Raw genomic sequence first — 19,670 nt, forward strand, 5'->3', positions numbered from 1 at the left:
CTTCCATTCTCATCTGTTGAACGAGCTTGAATTTTCTTTTAGCATTATTGGTGTTACAGAAACTAAAACTAGAAATGCAGATTTTGTTGATTTCAATCCCTCATTAGCAGGATATAATTTTGAATAAGTCCCAACACCTCTTTCAGCGGGAGGTGTTGGTATGTACATAGATTGCAACTTAAGGTATACGATAATTAAAAAGAGTTCAATTGAAGCGTTTCAGGTTCTCTGGACTGAAATCCACTTCACGAACAAAGCCAATATAATCTGTGGTGTTATCTACCGTCAACACAACTCTCCTGAACAGTTCCAGAATTTATTTGAAGAAACCATAGAAAAGCTAAGCGCTACTGGCAAGGTGATTTATATGTCTGATACAAATATCAATCTTCTCCATACCTCATCCTGCACTTATGCCCAAAACTTTCTTTTTCCCTTCAAAGTTTTAGTCTAATACCAACTATGATAAACCCACCCGTGTTCACAACAACTCTGCCACCTTAATAGATAATATTTTCACCAATAATGGGCAAGAAGAAATTATTAGCGGCAACATAATCTCTGACATAAGCAATCACTTTACGCAATTTTGTATTTCACGATCAGTTATAGAAAAAGGACAAATTGGCAGTCATCTCATCCGCGACTCTTCTCATTTTTCAGAAGAAAACTTTATAAACGACCTATCGCAAGTTGACTGGGCTCGAGTGGTTCCCGAAGTGGGAACAGATGTCGATAAACTCTTCTCTAGGTTTTTACAACAAATTGAATAAACTAATGAATAAACATGTCCCTCTTAAACCAATCTCAAAACGTAAGTTTAAAATGTTATCCAAACCATAGATAACTAGAGGGATAAGGAAATCTATCAGAATAAAGAATAAACTTCTATCATTAGGATATAAATATCAATACAAATACTACCGAAATAAAATTCTGACACTTACGCGTCTGAGTAAAAAGCTATATTATCAAAATTTTTTTCAAGTAAACATTAAAGATATGAAAAAAACTTGGGAAGGCATTAACAGTCTTCTTAACAATAAAAAGAAAATCAGGAAAGCAATAAATATATTAAAGAGCTCGGACAATCGAGGGCTATCTCATAACCCCTATGAACATACTAATATACTAAACTCCCATTTCGCATCTATTGGGAAAAAACTTGCTTCAAAAATTCCACCCGGTAATAAACACTTTTCAGATTTTCTGCCGACGATAGCCTATAGTGATTCTTTTTTATTTGAACCAGTCCTTTTTTCTGAAGTTATGCTTGAAATAATGTTGGCACCTTCACCTAAAGCACATGGATTGTACTCTTGCCCAAGTCGTATACTGAAGTGCTCGCGTGACATAATTGCCAAATGAAACCTCTAACGACTCTAATAAATGTCTCTGTTCAGAATGGTCGCTTCCCATCGAGATTAAAACATGCCAAAATTGTTCCCGTGTTTAAAGATGGAGATGAAACTGATCCTTGTAACTATCGTCTTATATCGCTCCTCTCAATATTTAACAGAATTTTTGAAAAAATTATGAGCAATCGACTGAAAGTATTTTTGAACAAGCATGACATATTTTATAAGTCACAATACGGTTTTCGTAAGCGATGTTCCACTGAGCATGCGATCCTCGATATAGTAAACAAAATCCAGGCTAACATGGATCTGGGCATGTTCTCTTGTGGAATTTTTATTGATTTGCAAAAAGCATTCGACACGGTTGACCACCCGATCCTGTTACATAAACTCAATCACTATGGAATTCGTGGAGTTGTAAATGACTGGTTTTCATCGTACTTGTCTGGAAGGATCCAAACCACACAAATAGGATCCTATATATCCAAAAAAAGAAAAAAACCCTGTGTGGGGTCCCACAGGGCTCCGTGTTAGGGCCATCGCTGTTTCTTATTTATATCAATGACATTTAAAAGCTTCAGATAAATTAGTATTTTATTTGTTCGCTGACGATACAAATCTGCTATTTGCCGACAGAAACCTTAAGTCTCTTGAAACAGTGGTGAATATGGAACTAATGAATGTTTATGATTGGCTAGCCTCAAATAAACTCTCTTTAAATGTAAAGAAAACCAATTTTATCATCTTCCATCCCAGCCAGAAGCGACTTAATTACAAAGTAAATCTGAAAATGTATAATAATAATAGAAGACATTTCATTGACCTGGAGAGTAAAGACTATGTGAAATATTTAGGTGTACTTATTGACAGTAACCTTACCTGGAAACATCATATCAGTCATATTGCATCAAAAATAAGTAAAGGCATTGGTATAATCTGCAGACTAAGGCATCTTGTACCATATTCGACATTACTAAATATATAAAGATCACTCATTTATCCTTATTTATCATACGGCCTTGTAGCTTGGGGCCAAGCAGCTAAGTCTCATATGGAAAAAATATTGATACTCCAGAAAAATTTTTTGCGATTAATGAACTTTGCCAACTATAATTCACACGCCATCCTTTATTTTATATCAGCTAATATTATGCCAATTAGTATGCTTTAAGTTAAACTCTCTACTTTCTTAATGCATGATGTCCATAACAATTTAACCCCCCCCCCCCCCCAATCTTTCTGGTTTGTTCACTCTTTCCCACCAAATACACAATCATAATACCCGATCTTCATCTGCCGGTAACTATTACATAAACTGTTCTAAGCTAAATCAACATAAAAACTCATTCTCAAGGATTGGTTGTAAAATTTGGAATAGCATCCCAAGAAACTTAAGGAATCTTCCAAAAGATATTTTCAAGAAAAAGCTAACAACAATATTATTTCACAATCTTCAAGTTCAAGATTGTTATGTTGACGAAGAACGAATAATCAATGATGTGTCAAAAGTTAAATCCAGTTAATAGTAGTGTATAACTTATGTATTCCTCTATTTATTGTTTATTGTCTTGTGTTTCTATTTCTGTATTTTTATCTCATACTGTCATTTCTGCCTTTAAATTAATGATTTAATATTTAATTTATGTTTCTTGTATATTTATTGAATCTTTTTGTTGAACCGAAATTTATGTAAGATGTTTTAGCGTCCACACACTGCCCGCCGAGACTAGCTATGCTATTTGTGGGTAGGGGTTGACTATGTTTAGTTAAGTTAGTTAAGTTAAGTTAAGTTTAGTTAGTTAAGTTATGCAAATGTAATATATTTATTCCCTTATAAAACAATTTATTCCCTTATAAAACAACAAAACAATAAAAACAATAAAAACAATAAAAACAAAAAAAAAACCAATAAAAACAATAAAAACAAAAAAACCAATAAAAGCAATAAAAACAATAAAAACAATAAAAACAATAAAAACAATAAAAAACAATAAAAAACAATAAAACGATAAAAAAACAATAAACAGCCAAGGCATGGACATTTTCAGAAATCGATCGAAAGAATGGTGGAACATTTTTCGACAGGGAACGAAAACGCTCGTCTTTTTGCAATGTGAAATACTTCCTTGCTTTGCGCGATTTTGAACAATTCTTTTTTATATTAGTCGGGCTGCAAGAGATCTGTATTGTGTTTCAGTTTGATATCATATCGTGAATAGTCTGGGAAGAAAAACAATTGATAGCAGGTGGGTCTTGTAATCCAAGCTGGAGTATTGACAACGGTAACCACTTCAGTAAAAATTACGAAAGTTCACTTCCAAGAAAAAAGATCCCTGTATCATAACTGCTTCATTTGAAGCTCTTCGTCGGACGGGTCACACCTGCATGTTACATTAAAACATAAAAATGTACAAAATGAGACCTTCTTTAGCCGTAATAATCGAAAATCCATATATTACCAATAATCTTGATCCCGTTGGCGTTCACTTGTAGATCAGAAAAAAAAAATAGTGCTCGGCAAATCTTGATATGTTGTTTAAAGAGGAATTGTTTAAAAAGCACATATCCACTTGTCTACCTCTAAAATATGTCCACCTGCATTGAAGCTACGGCTGGCGAGTGTACGGTCAAGGTAATTAGACTCTGGAACATGACCACGACCAAAAACAATTATAGAATCAACCATTTAACAAGAATCCCATTTCACAGAACTGGATGTTTTTCTGAACCGGATGCCCTAATCATGGAATGAATTTGACAGCACTCGCGCTTCATGTGATCCACTAGTTTGTGTTATGATAGTGAATAAAAAAGTGTTATTAATTGAATATGTTAATCTTTATACATTTACATGCACTGTACACCCAAAGACCCTACAATTTGCTTTTGATTATCAAAATGTGTCTTTCTTTACTATTGGTTCCTTTTACTTCAACAGGCTCATGAGGACCATCCGAACTTGAAGACCAACAAGAAACTTAGCTTCAAGCATGACAATCCAATCTCAGCAGTAGTACATGGTCATGATAAGGTAATATTTTAGACGCTAACTCGAACGCAAAACTCCGAAATAGTTAGTTTTAATAATCATGAGCTTTTCATCGATGAAACTTTGGTTTTAAAAAGCAATAAACAAGAAATTTGGTTCACTAACTCTTGTACTCATTGGGTGGGGAGGGGGAGCTTTACTTTCATTTTCAAAATGTAAAAATTTATATTGCGTAAGTCTTCGGCCTGTGGAATACTAAATATTGGATATTCAAGGTCTTGTTAGGTATAAATTCCATTAGGCAAACCCCAGCCTGTGAAAATTTATTTTGGAGTCCGTTCATACTCTGAATTTCAGCCGTCTCTTCCCTTTACCCCAAGGGGGGCGCGGGAGAGAGACGTCTGAATTCCCAGCGTTATAATGTCGTCCAGAGACGTCACTTGCCTTTTCGGATATGGTAGGTAGTTTTTTAATGGTTTGAATTAGATAACCTTTTCTTATTGGTTAGACGCGCCAAGGATGATTAAAAGAAGTGTAAACAATGGCGGCGGACACGCGGGTCGATTTTAAAGCAATTATGAGACAAGTTTGCAGAGTGTTTTGCCGCGTTTTGGCTTAACAGAGTTGAAGAATGAACAGAAGAGAGCTTTGTTTTATCTTCTTTTTGGAAAGGATGTTTTTGTCAATCTTCCCAAGGGCTTTGGCAGAAGTGTAAATTATCAACTGTCACCTCTAGTTGCGGAAGAGATGTCGACAAGGCATTATCAGAATGGTAATATTCGAAGTGGCATCGTGTCGGTGATTTCACCTTTGGTATTTTTGATCAAAGATGAAGTTAAAGGTCTTCAACAAAGAGGAATTAGGGCTTCGTTTATCGGTGCCGGTCAAGAGGAGGCCAATTTCAAGGAAATTGCGAATGGGGAAATGAACATCGTGTATTCGTCGCCAGAAGCCATGCTGGCAAATGATCCGGTCAGTGTAAAACGAGACTGCGGGCTGCAGACCGGGGGTAAAATGCAGACTGAGGGTAAAATGCAGACTGAGGGTAAAGTGCAGACTGAGGGTAAAATGCAGACTGAGGGTAAAATGCAGACTGAGGGTAAAATGCAGACTGAGGGTAAAACGAAACACACAAAGGCCGCTTCACGCAGTATAAGAGTTACGTCGTCCCCAAATGTCGGAAAACGAGGACGACGATCTCATGGTAATTTTCGACAATTTGCGTTAATGTCCTTTACAAACTGTGCTCGATACCTACAAGTTTACCTTGCCTTGTTGTTGTGCTGTCGTGTTTTGCTTGCCTTGTCTTCAAAACAATTCCAAGGCCATATAAAGAATTTAAATGCTGAGGACTCGGTCCCAGACCTATTCGCGAAAGCACAATTCAAAATGGCCGACATGTAAAGAAAGGTAAGATGCATAACATTACGATCAGTTTGTGCGCTTTTGGGAAACTTGATTAAAAAAAAAATGGGGAGTTTAAGAACTCGAGGTTGATAATCTGTTTGACTAAGGCGATTAAACGCTTTTTGGTTTGTGTTTTCGGAATTTGGAAAAAAAAAATACGGGTACGGGGAACACTCCTAAATATCATTAATATTTTATTTTACCCTCAGTCTGCATTTTAACCCTGGTCTGCAGTCTGCAGTCTTATCCCACTATTGGGATTTGACTTGAACAACAAAATCATATTACTAGAGTTTATCTGGGTTGACAAAATCCCGCCATTTATGGGATTTATATGGGTCAGGTAAACCCCGTTCTTTGGGTTAAAGCTGGCACAATATAATCCCAATATAGGGTTTTTTTCGGGTTTCACTTAAGCCAATGTTGGTTTTGGTAGCTTTTTCCCAAATTGGGAAATCACAATAAAGTAACAAAATCCCACAAGTTTCCCCTTTTTCTCCCAGTTTTGGGGAATACAAAAAGTTTACAGTGGATTTCAAATGTGTGCTAGCAAATGAAGGCACAAAGTCCGCGGGTTTCATATCTATTCCATAATGTCGCACAATGTCTTCCGATGCAGCGGCGAAATTTTCCTCAAAGGACTTTTTCTTCTTTAGCTTGCGCAGACAGGGAAAACACAAACGAGTGTTGTCGTCGATCGCAAACTTTAACGGCAACTTCCTTAATTCAGTTTCAGTTGGAAAAGAAGAGCGACCCCTTACATATATTCTGGATGCTCTATCGTCAAGCTTCACGGCACACAAAGCACAGAACACCTCATGCATATGCGTCTGTCCGGTCACGTTTCCATGACTCGTGGCCGCCATCTTGTTTAAAAAAATTAATTTATGCAAATTGCATAAATTAGTAAGTGTCGTCACTAGGCATTTATAGATTAAGCTAGCATAATTTTTGGCATAATTCGAGCAAACTGGCATAATTTCTGCCAAGTAGCAATGCTAGCATAATTTGCGCATTGGGATAATTATCAGATCATTTTTGATGCCCTTATTTGATAATTTTTTGTCTCTAGTCCCAAGCACTTGGTGATCTTAATCAATATTTAAAGTTTTAGTTAAACTAGTAGCATTTGTAGTTCACTGTGAAGCACTGAGCCCGGGTCTAACCTGAACCACGTGTTTATTTGAAATTCATTGTGGATTTTTTGCGTTTCTTTCCTGTAGACTAACGGCTTCTAGTTAAAAAATATATTTTTTGGACTTATTTGCATTTTTTCAAAGAGCATGATTTAAAAAAACGGTGGCATAATTTGGAAAAAAGAGCATAATGTTAGCATAATTTGGCCAAAAAAAAGCAATGCTTCTAGCATAATATGCCACTTTTACTAGCATAATCTATAAATGCCTAGTCGTCACTGGACGACATTATAATGCTCGGTATTCAGACGTCTCTCTCCCGCGCCCCCCCTTGGGGTAAAGAGAAGAGACGGCTGAAATTCAGACTAGTCCGTTCATTCACTATCCGCCGAGAGCAAGGAAATTTTCCTTTCCCTATTCCAAATGTTTTCTTCAGGATGCCAGCCAATTAAGCTAACCTAAGGATTATTCAACACAAAAAAGAAAATGTCTTGATCCTTCCCGATCGCAATAAACCAAGACTTCTTTCTTCCATGGTATTGAAGTCATTTGCCTACTCAGTCCTGCAAGATATCAGCACTTGACTGAAGTATTGAAGTTTATTCAACAAGCAGTAAGCGCTCTGCCTGACATACATCGACACAATCTCTTCCTAAAAAACAATTCCTAGTCTTCTTCGCTTTGAAAATTATGATATCTTCACGTTACTTCTAGTATCTTTATTACAATTCTCTCAGTGTTTTTTTTCATACGCAGAGTAAGTAAGGGAATGGGAATTTTAACGTTATTGTCTCAGTCTGGAAACTATATCATTCAAACAGAATTTGATAAGAGGGGGAAGTTTTTAGTCTCATGGAAGGGGTTACTTGACGGGTTACTTAATGGAGGTTAGTTTTACAAATAATTCACTGAAAATAAAATGATGTTTTTAAGTAGGATCAAAGTCGATTAACTTAGGCCTAGTCACGAGATCCATAAATATACTTGCAATATTTCTTATCTGACTATAACGAGTAAATAAGCATCGTTTACGTATGAATAGCAAATTTTTCCCTCAAGCCTGTACCAGATACTGAGTGGCGAGCTCATGATGAGAAAGCAAAATCAAAACTTCAATGCAAATAAAATGTAAATGAAATTGAGCAAAATAGTGTTCTAATAAATTATAGTCGAGCGAAGATTTCAGAAGAGTTCTCGGGATTTGAAGCTATCCTGCCTGATCGCCGAGTTATCAGTAGTCATTTGAAAAACAAAACAGAAGAAAAACATAACAAAAGAAGGCCCATGGAATTTATGTCAAGCGTAATATAATTTTGATGTGACTGTTAACCAATAATGTTTAACCATACGTTTCTGAAAAGAACAGATGGATGCAATAATTACTTTCGAATTTGCATCGCACAGCTATCGTTTAGAAAAATGGTCACCTAAATTTTATTTATGCCACGACCAACATAGCTGGCCACATAGAAAACTGTCCTTTAGCAAACAAGACTGGCTGCTGATTGGTTCTTACTTTATTATTTTACAAATTTTTCACGTTGAGAGAAAGCCTAAGGTGGACGAGGGAGAACCATTCGCATGTAAAACAAGTCTCACCAGCATCGTTTAGTTTTTCACTGCAGTTTTGGAAAGATTTCCTTACAACCCCATACTATTCTACGACAAAGCCTTGGCTTCCGTCAAATGCAACCCATTTTTTTGCCATGGTAACTTTTAATGAAGAAACAGCTTATTCGAAATTATTTCCCAACTTTTTTTCAGTCGTGAAATCGTCGGAGAACGAAAGATATATCATTGGAAGAAACTAAAATAACAGGTTTGGGTTCATGGTGCACGAAAATAACTGTAATATTTAGGTCAATTCTTATGTTTGCATCTTAACATTCACACATTCTTCTTATCACATTTCAGGTGTTATATTCATGAAAATGCTATGCCCAGGATGGACGGAACTAACCGATGGTCTCGATGTGCGTGCATCAGAGAAGGGGGATGGGGACGAAGGGATGGTTTAACCCCAGTAAAAACGTCTGGGCATCAAACTCGTGTTTAATAGTGTTTTCATATTAATAACAAAGATTGATTTTATCTTCGAGGCACTCACTTGATAACTTCCGTCTATGATACTGGAAGTTCAGAGGTAAAATTAAAAAACCGAATAAACACCACACGGTCTTCGATCAAGATGATGTTTGAGATATTGTCAGGACTCCCTGAATTTTATATGGAAATTAATGTCTTTTCGCTTTTGTTAATACATTGTTTGTTTGCTTATTTGAATATTAATGCTAGTGCTATGTCAGCAGCGGTTTAAAAGCCCTAGAGCATATAAACACATCAGATTACGTCTCAGTAGCTACCTTTGCTCTCAAACCTCATGTTCCAGGAGCAGAGTTGTTAGTTTTAATAATGCAATATAAAATCCATCTTTGAATCTAAATGTGTAACGAAAGAGCAGCTGCAAGCTTCTAATCGACTTTTGAAGATGGTATAAGATAAAAGATGTAAGCGCAAAAGGAATCCTTTTTCTCTGTTAATAGAAAAAGCCTTACTCCAAGAGGACCAATCGAAACTTATATGTCGACAAGATTTGATCGAACGCGAATATCTTATGTGGCATTTTCTCAATAGTTGTTGCTTTTAAATCGCAAGCGCCTGTTAACGCTGTCTTTGCAAGTGTCACAACGAATTAATTTATATCTTGTTGTGATTAACCTGGGTAACGTTAAAAACCAGAATCACATGTATTCTATGGACCAACAGGAAGCTATTAATTTGTTTGAAATTTTCAAATTAAATATCGAAACATTACCCTTGGAGAACGGCAGCCTGGAGTAGAAAAGCTCAGAACGGAGTCCATTTTTAAGGTGGCAGTCGCTTTCGAGAAAGCTGTTCTTAGCTATGGCGGGTACCATTTACGTGGAACACGGCCGTTGAAAAAGGTTCAAGTACACTAGCACCAAAATGTGTGAGTATATACACGGGTTTCTTTTCACATTTGGGAAAATGATCATCTTTTCAGTAACTGATTGAGCGAGTGCGAGAGTAGAAAATCGGGTAACTTACTAGTCGACTGACTGACTGGCTGGCTGACAGAGTCACTGATCGTCTCTCTGATTTGCTCGGAGATTAAATGTGTAACTGATTTATCGACAGAGAAATGACTGAATGAATTTCGTTTGTTAATTAACAATCACTATCATATTAATATTAAACTTTTCCTTTCTATCGAAGTCCTTCTTATTCAAAAAGGTTACAAAGATAATGCAAGTGACTTCCACCTAGAGAATCATGAATGGCAAGCCTCTATCAATATCTCCTCTGGAAATTTTGTAGACAACGGTTTGTAAACATCACCGTCATATTTTAACATTCGATACCCCTTAGCCCTTTGACTCGTCAATGTCCTACTGAATTACCGTAGAAAATATTTTAAGTAACCCGTCGCACTTATATACCATTTTAAATAAAACACAACCTTTTAAAAATTTACAGTAACTGTTATCTAAGCTAAACGTAAGTTTGCTTTTCCCTATTTTAGGATCAGTGATAGTTTTGTGTGTGTACAAGGATCTACATGATTAGATCCAAACACATTCTGACGAAACAAGGTATGCGAATTGCTTATATAATTTATATGATATAATCTAACCCTATCTAGTTAGTACATTTGAGAATATTCAAGGATTCATTTCAGTTTTTTTCTTTGTAAGAGGAGAGTTTTTACGCCTCGCAAAAATAGTTTTAAAGCCTGAATTAGTCTCCATTCATACACCCCTCTGTCCGTGTTATCAAAAAACCCCATCGATGAAGAAGCGAATGGTAGAAAGGTGCAATGGTCAGTGGACCCCAACATTAAAGCTTATCATGTTCACCCTTACAGATTTGTCCCGTCCTTAAGCGATGGACAACCAAGCGTGAACGAGGTAAGGAAAACTGCATACTTACCTAATCGTCAGAATTGAGGTAAGTACGGTAAAAAGAACTATTGTGGGCGCTGAGATCTTGCCAAAGTATCATGATCCTTGTCAGATTTTCCCAAAATGTTTAGATTTTGTGAAGTTTTTACTGAGATCCTGCTTCATATCTCGAATACTTCATGGAACTTAAAAACTAACGTTTATGTGCCATTGGTAAATGAAAGCTGCCAGCTCGTCATTGTCCACGTAAAGCGAGTGCTGTTCCCTCACTTTTCAAACAATATCTAATATTTTTAAAAATCGAGTTTCCAGATGGGATTTGAACCCACGACCCTCCGTGATCTAGTCGGATGCTCTAACCACTGAGCTACAGGAGACTCTATGGTGAGCAAGGGTCAATTAGTGGGTATTGACTGGAACCGCATCACGCGGCTACACAGCCAAACATCAGCTAGCGCATAGAAGCTCACTAACAGCATCACGCTGTCACATTAAAGCATCACATGCATTAAAGCATCACATGCAGCCAACCAGCCTCCAAAGTGAGCATGTAAAGATGAAATAAACAATTTTTAAAAATCGAGTTTCCAGATGGGATTTAATGCATGTGATGCTTTAATGTGACAGCGTGATGCTGTTAGTGAGCTTCTATGCGCTAGCTGATGTTTGGCTGTGTAGCCGCGTGATGCGGTTCCAGTCAATACCCACTAATTGACCCTTGCTCACCATAGAGTCTCCTGTAGCTCAGTGGTTAGAGCATCCGACTAGATCACGGAGGGTCGTGGGTTCAAATCCCATCTGGAAACTCGATTTTTAAAAATTGTTTATTTCATCTTTACATGCTCAATATCTAATATGCTTTTTTTTTTTTCTGGTTACTTGGCCGCCGTGTGTTAAGTAGGATTATAAAGGCAGCTATGAATCCCAAACCAGAAGAGTTAGAAGAGAATGTAATATTGAAGTTTAAGAACTTGACGGTGACAAAAAAGCAAAGTCAAATTGATTCCAATCAGTTCAGATCAGTTTCAGTTTCAGTCACTTTATAATCAGGCTCAGTTGAACGAGATACGACTTGAATCTATTTCTTTCCAGAACGATACTAAAGAGAAGCATTGCGTGTTCTGGAGTGGCTTCAGGAATAGGTAAAACGGGACAACAACTAACATCAACACCACCAACAACAATATCACACACAAAAAAAAAACCCACGGATTATTACTTGCTTTTTTTTCTGAATTTATTGAATTTGAATTGCAAGGAGGATTGATCACTCGTTTTTGTTACAGTCTAAAGTCTCAACGACCTGAGCAGAAGTCCGACCGATAAGTGTTTACAAGATATCAATGAAGAGTTTGTGTTTTGAAAGTTTCTCTCGTTTTCCTTCGCTTATAGCTTCAAAATAACCTTGGCTCTGAGTGACATTTCAAGGTTCATCATGGCGGTCAGACACGTCCGTATGGGCGGCACACTATTGTGTCTTTTATTCCTTGTCGCACTTCTACGAGAAGTTCATGAGTCATCAAACTGCAGTTTTATGCATCCCGAACGCTGTACGCGACTGGTTATTCCACTCCATTTAACAACGTCAAGTGCTTACTACAAACCACCTTTTGAGCTCGCATCGAGGTGTTTTAATGGAGGAAGATTATTATACACTGCTACTGGTGTAGGTACATTTCAAGCGCAAAGATTGTTGATTTCTGGAGATGTTTCACCAAACCCTGGTCCGAGAAAGAAGCATACGAAATATCCTTGTGGTGAATGTTCTAAATCCGTAAGAAGCAATCAAGACGCCATTTTATGTTCTGAGTGCAACACCTGGTCGCATGCAAAATGTCTGAATATGTCGAACTGGACCTTTCAGTACTACCTTAATAATCCATCAGTTGACTGGATATGCTCCTTCTGTGCCTTGCCGAGGTTTAGCGATTCATTCTTTTCCACCTTGAATAGTTCCACGCATGAAAGTGCGAGTGAAACCGAGCTGGACCTTAGTTCACAACCTTCGGACATGAAGTTAATTAGAAACGAAAATCGCAAGGAATGCATTATAGCCAACCTAAATGTAAACAGTTTACCTAGCAAATTTGAGGAGATCAAGGAGTGGCTAACGAACAGAGCCTTCGACATTCTATCCATACAGGAAACTAAGATCGATCGATCCTTTCCTAACTCTCAATTTCACGTTAATGGGTACAAGTTATTTCGCCGTGACAGGAGGAAAGGTGGTGGTGGTCTTGCCGTCTTTATTCGCGATAACATCGCCGCAACATGTAAGAAAAGCATTACAACATCAGTGGAATCACTCTTATTCGACCTACACATCGGACAAAGACGCTTCGCTTTAATCAGTGCCTACAAGCCTCCTTCTGTTAACAATGCTACTTTCAGAACTGAATTGACTACAGTCCTGGATTAAGCGATATCTCTCTGCGTAAACGTGATTTGTCTTGGCGATCTAAATTGTGACATAATTCATCCGTTTATGAATAATAACCAAGGCAAATGCCTTCTGGATATATGCGATATCTATGACCTCGACACATTAATTAAAGAACCGACAAGAATTTCAACAACTAGAGCTTCTTGCCTGGATGTCATTCTTTTAAATGTGCCCATGTTTATGAAATCGCCTGGCGCTATCGAAACAGGAATCAGTGATCATCTGCTAGTCTACACGGTTCTCAAAACTAAAATGTTACATGCTAACGCCGAAGTCGTCAAGAAACGGATATTCAAGACCTTTAACCGAGATGATTTTCAGACAGATCTCAGTCGAGTTCCTTTTCATGCTGCATACGTTTTTGATGATATAGACGATGTTTACTGGTGCTGGGAGACGTTATACAACCAGGTGTTAGATGACCATGCACCAATGCGATCTTTCAAACGACGATCCTCAGCAGAATCGAAGTTTATCTCTCCTGAAATTGGGAGAGTAATGGTGGAACGAAAACGGCTTAAGAAAAAATTTAATAGATCACGTAATAAGTGTGATTGGGAGAGCTACCGTCTAGTGCGCAACAAAGTAGTTAGCATGAGGAGAAAATCTATACGTAGACATTTTGAGAAGCTGTGTTCAGAAAAATATGCAGATCAAAAGAAGTTTTGGGGTGCCATCAAGCCTTATGTTAATTCCCGAAAGAATGTAGACAATAGCGGAATAACATTAAAGGAGGGTGACAAAATCATCAGGAATCCTCAAGAGGTGACCGAGACATTAAATAATTTCTTCACAAGCTGTACTCAAAGTACCAAAGAACAAAATCAAAATGGCTATCCAGCAGATTTATCGCACATATCAAATAACTTAATAAGCAAGCCGAATGTGTCGCTAAGCAACACTAATCCAACAGAAGTTTACGAAGTAATGAGGAAACTTGCTCCAAACAAGGCTTCTGGATGTGATGGGATCCCTCCACTAGCAGTTAAAGAATCGATGGATGTTTTATGCTTCCCTCTTAGTACACTAATTAATCATGTTCTAACTTCAACTAAGATACCACAACAGTGGAAACTTGGCGAGGTCACTCCAATTCTCAAAAAAGACTGCAGCCTATTAAAAACTAACTATCGGCCGATAACGATTCTGCCAGCTTTATCGAAGGTTTTCGAAAAAATTGTTCATTGCCGAATAAGCCCGTATTTTGAAGAAATTTATCACAAATATGTGTTTGCTTATAGGAAATATCACGGCTGCGACTCAGCACTTCTTAGTCTAACCGAACAATGGAAAAAAGAAATTGATAACAACAAATTGATCAGTCTGGTCTCTATGGACTTGTCCAAGGCCTTTGACACCTTACCTCATGAACTGATTGTTTTGAAATTAAAAGAATATGGAGCAGATGAAGCAACAACCACCCTGATAAAAGATTATTTATCAAATCGATTCCAAAGAGTGAGACTTGGGAATACACTTTCCAATTGGCAACCTATTTGCAATGGTGTACCACAGGGATCCATCCTCGGCCCTTTACTATTTAACATCTTCATGAACGATCTTTCATATGTCATCGAGAAGTGCACTCTGTCCACTTACGCTGATAACACTCAAATCTTTTACGCCGACAATCAACTCTCCAAAATTGAAGAAACAATCAACAACGGTCTTATTAGTGCTGATATATGGTTCGCGCGTAATGGTATGAAGAGGAACAGTTCAAAATACCAGGCAATGGTGTTGGGAAAACACAAAGGAACTGATGAACCAGTGTTTAAGTGTGAGGAGTCACCACTTCCCATATCCAACACAATGGAACTTCTTGGCGTGACAATCGATGATAAATTGAAATTTGAAAAGCACATTGCTAAAATATGTAGAAAAGTCAGTCAACAGGTGGCTGTGTTAAAAAGGATGCAGAAAATGTTGTCTTTCGAGACTAGAAGGGATCTTTACAAAGCCTTCATTTTACCACACTTTAATTACTGCTCCGAAACGTGGCACTTCTGTAATAAGAAATCAGCTGACAAGTTAGAGTTGGTGAACAAACGTGCGCTCCGTTTTGTTTTTAGAGATAAGTCCTCCCCTTATGAGGAACTTTGTAAGCGTATCGGTCTCTCAAGTCTTCGTGAACAGCGATTAGCGAAAATTTTGTCCACTGTCTTTAAGATATTAACTAGTGATGCAGGACCAAAAAGCTTGCGTGATCTTATAACAGTTAGGTGCTCCACTTATAATCTTAGGGGCACCACAATACTGGACCTCCCAAAAGTAAAATCAACAACCTTCGGGTTAAGATCATGGAGATATGCTGCATCGAAACTATGGAACGCTTTACCGGACGAGTCTCGAAAGATACAGACATTTACTAGTTTTAAAAATTACTTAAAAACATTAGATCTCACGGGACTCTAGCGCGGTGAAGATCTATTTTTAATTATATTTCAACTCGTTGACTACATTATTAAATTCTTATATTTTAATATTAGCCTGTTTTTAATGATTACATTTTACATTTTATATATTCTAGTTCTTAATTCTTAATTTATTTAAATTTATATACCTTCACAAGGCTTTATAATTTCCTTTTTTCTTTTTATTTCGTGGCGTACCTGTAAACTAGCTTTTAGCTAAGCGTTCTGACCACGTTAAATAAATTGATTGATTGATTGATTGATTGGGGGTCAAAAGCCAAACGCGATACGAAAAAGATGCAAATAGGCACCGTCCTGAGCAAGCAATTCGATAATGCTTACCGCTTCTGACTTCCGTCTAAAATAGTCAACCAGCTTAAGTGAATAATCCCAGTCAGGGAAATAAAAACTGTTAAAGCTTTCATTATATGGACTGTGTATTACATGGGTATTCTTCGTTCAAAGTTCTCGTTCTTTTCTCAGTCAAGATGGATTTTCGAAAGATGGATGTCATTTAGTTACATCACAAAGCAACTCAGAAGAAACAGTCTGCAGCTGCAATTATTTTACTCATTTTGCTGTCTTAGCAGACTACAGTGGTGGCAGTGTGCACGTGGTATTGAGTTGCTCAATATTGCTTCTAGCATAGCTCATCAGTGAAATTGATAAACATTCTATTCCATCTGTTTCTGATTTGTTCTGCAGCTTTCCCAGAAGGACGAGGATATTCTGGAAATTATCACTTACTTGGGATTGAGCCTTTCAATCATCGGAATTATTTTAACTATAATCATCCATTCCCTTATCACGTGAGTAAATATTTTCGAGTTTCTTATGCCTTTGATTTGTTGAAACTAACAAAGAGATATAGCTAAATCACTGCAGGTATTTTATTTCTTAAACCAGAGATATTCATCAGCCTCTGACTCAAATAAGACTGAGTCTCGCCGCGTCGCTCGAAGCTGATCAAATAAGCTTTCTCGGCGGAATGCACGCCATGGGTAACGCTGTGAATGTGGTTTTTGTGTTTGTTTCTGTTTTCGAAATTTCTAAAAAAAATAAAAATAGAAGAAAAACTCTTAATCCCTTTTCTAAAGGTCGTTTGCATAACTGGAACGGTTCTAACGCAGTATTTTTTGCTGGTCGCTTTCTGCTGGATGCTGGTGGAAGGAGTTTACTTTTACTTGTTTGTTGTGAAAGTTTACAACACATGCACATTGCTCCATTATGGTTTTTTTCTTCTTTATCTTTTTGTTTGTTTATTAGCTCAGCAGTTTTATACTCGCACGAGTCATACGGGAGTTGACCACAATGCCGCAAACAGGAGCCACGCAGATTCAGCAAGTCCGGTACAGTTGAATTAAAATCGCGAAGAGAGAAAATCAATTTATTTGATTCATTCACTTGCAATCTGACCATGGTGATGAGCATTGTTTGTGAGCCCTAACCCGCACTCTTACAGGGGATGAAATGAGGGGGAAGGCTGGAGTGGTGGATACGATTCTCCCCTCTGGTTTTTTTCTTCTATTAATATATATCGAAAGGATTTTATCTGGGCAACTTTCCACTTCAGTAGCTAGTAGTTTACCTTGGAAAATGACAAGTGGGGTGTGGGCTACGGGTTCTCGGTTGAAAAGAGAATTACGGTAAACCAATGATCTACTTTCTGATTCTTATTTTCTTGTTTCGTGTCAAGCTCGATTGTGACTGTTTCCATGACAAGCCAAGAACAATAGTGGAGAAAGTGAAAAATCGAACGCAAAAGTCAACCATGTTAGATGAGGTCACCCTCCCCCATCCCCTCCATGCATGTTTTGCCATTTGCAGTTGACATAACAGATTTTCAGTTTAAGTTAAAACATTTTCAAAATATCGCAACGTAAGTTTCACAATTACCTCCTCCACCCCCTCCCCCTTGTACAGTTGGGTATTCGTTTGAATGCATGTGCGAGGATTAAGAAGGTATCTATTTGCTTGATTTCCTCTAAGAGCCAAAGTTACATGACATCTAGAAATAACTATCATTTGTCTTCCTTTAGACTTGGCATCAGAACGTGGGTGGTAATGATTCCCCTTTTGGGTATCACTTGGTCGTTTGGCCTTCTATCGCCACTACACAAGACTTTTACCTACATTTTCACCATTCTCAACTCTTTGTGCATTTCCTCGATAAAATTCGGGTGGCTTTGCAACTAAAAAATGAGAGACTTAACGAGAGACAAAAATCAATAAATCCATTGATCAATCCTTCTATCAAGATATCAGACTGTCAAATATTTAGTCAGTCTATGGTTCTCTCCAACCATCAATCAATCATTCAGTCACTTGGTCAATTTGATAGCCATTCAGGCGTTCAGCTAATGAGTCATTTTTTCGGTTCCTCAATCCATAAAAGAAAAATTTCTCTACTTCGCCATTTCGTTTTGTTCCTTCACAAGCCTGGTTCATATTTTTCATGACAGCCTGACATGTTAAGATCATTTGAGTTAATTAGAGCTCCGTTCAGCAAAGATATCTATACGTCTCTATATTCATACATGACTTTTTTCCGTAATTACACCTTTATTAAAGGATGTGCCCATTTTCACCCTGCACTGTGTCCGAAATAGTTAGTTAAGAGCAACAATTTAAAATAATAATAATAATGATAATAACAATAATGATGATGATCATCATCATCATCATCAACGTCATCGTCATAACAAAAATTATAACAATAAATAGTGCAAATCATGAATTTTACCCAATTGGATAACGATTTTAAAGAGGGAAACTGACTCATGTCACGTTATGTTTATTTTTTTATTTACAGATTATGGAGCGCCTTAAAGGAAAAATTATCTCGAAGCAAATTGGTCAAATCAGAGCTCGTTTGAGAGGGTGAATGAAAGTTGTTTCCCCATCTCCGAACAAAAAAAAACTCAGCCAAAAAGAATGCAAAGATCCATCTGTGTGACGGTGATGCAGTGTTGGCAATTAAATTGCACTCTTTAAAATACGAGTTGAAATAGGAATACATATAAGTAAATGGACTCGATAGGCAACGGGTGATAGCTGGTTGTTATGTCACAATATTCAAGCGACGATAATAATGATTAAAACCCTACTCCTGCAGCCCCTGCATTTCATAGGTGTAATTATACCTATGACTTCCGCCGGCTCGAAATAATATTGCCTTACTTCCGATTTCCTCCAAATTTGGTGTGCTTGACGTTAAAATGTAAAACAAATCGTCTACAGAGTTTGTTGGTAGACGTTTCAATGTAACGTACACAATGCTCATTTCAAATTTCTAGTTTCACCAATGAAGAAGGCATTGTCCTCCAGCTCCAAGCGGCGTGGAATAATTTTTTGGCACAGGTATTTGGCAGTAACTTTTCAGTCAATAGTTTTTGCCATTAGCAGTTCAAATCAAGCTTCAAAATAACTATGACGTTTAAAAAAAATAAAATTAAGAGGTTTTGCTATTCGGGAAGCGAAGTCAAAGGCAACGACCCTGGGGAAGCAATAACGGTCAATATTTCTTTAAGTGGCCGTGACAATGACACAGGCGACGACAGTGACAGTGCTGGGATGTAATTGACCCAAGAAAAATAAGTCAGTGCGTAAAGTCTGGTCCTTGTGCATCTTTCTTTTGCCTCATCTATCTCTTAAATAAGACATGGTGTCCTCGTTATTTGTTGACTTCTCTAGAGGAATGAACGCCGTCAGAGTCCCAATTGATAGTGTGGTTGGCCTTGTTGTGGATTATGTCAGGATGAGCACCTATTTTTTTCATAAAACAGGACATTTGAAAAAGGAAGTGAAGATTAGAATAAAGTACCTTAAATTTTAAAAAAAAGTAAAAGTCAAAGAAACATTTGTCTTGCAATCAAAACCATTTAGGAATGATGCAAGAGTCTCGAAATTCAAATGATTTGGTAGTTTTCGGAGTTGTTGATATCTTTTGTTATTAAGGAAGATTGAGGTGCACTAAATACGTCACAAACAACATGAGGCA

The 19,670-nt window shown here is 37.4% G+C and overlaps 1 pseudogene; it reads left to right on the top strand.

Annotated features, from left to right (window-relative positions):
• The first annotated feature begins 11,724 nt into the window (after positions 1–11,724).
• On the top strand, positions 11,725–17,866 carry LOC148718653 (adhesion G protein-coupled receptor L4-like; annotated as a pseudogene).
• The last annotated feature ends 1,804 nt before the right edge of the window (positions 17,867–19,670 follow it).

Source organism: Stylophora pistillata, chromosome 12 (assembly GCF_964205215.1).
Source record: "Stylophora pistillata chromosome 12, jaStyPist1.2, whole genome shotgun sequence".
NCBI lineage: Eukaryota > Metazoa > Cnidaria > Anthozoa > Scleractinia > Pocilloporidae > Stylophora > Stylophora pistillata.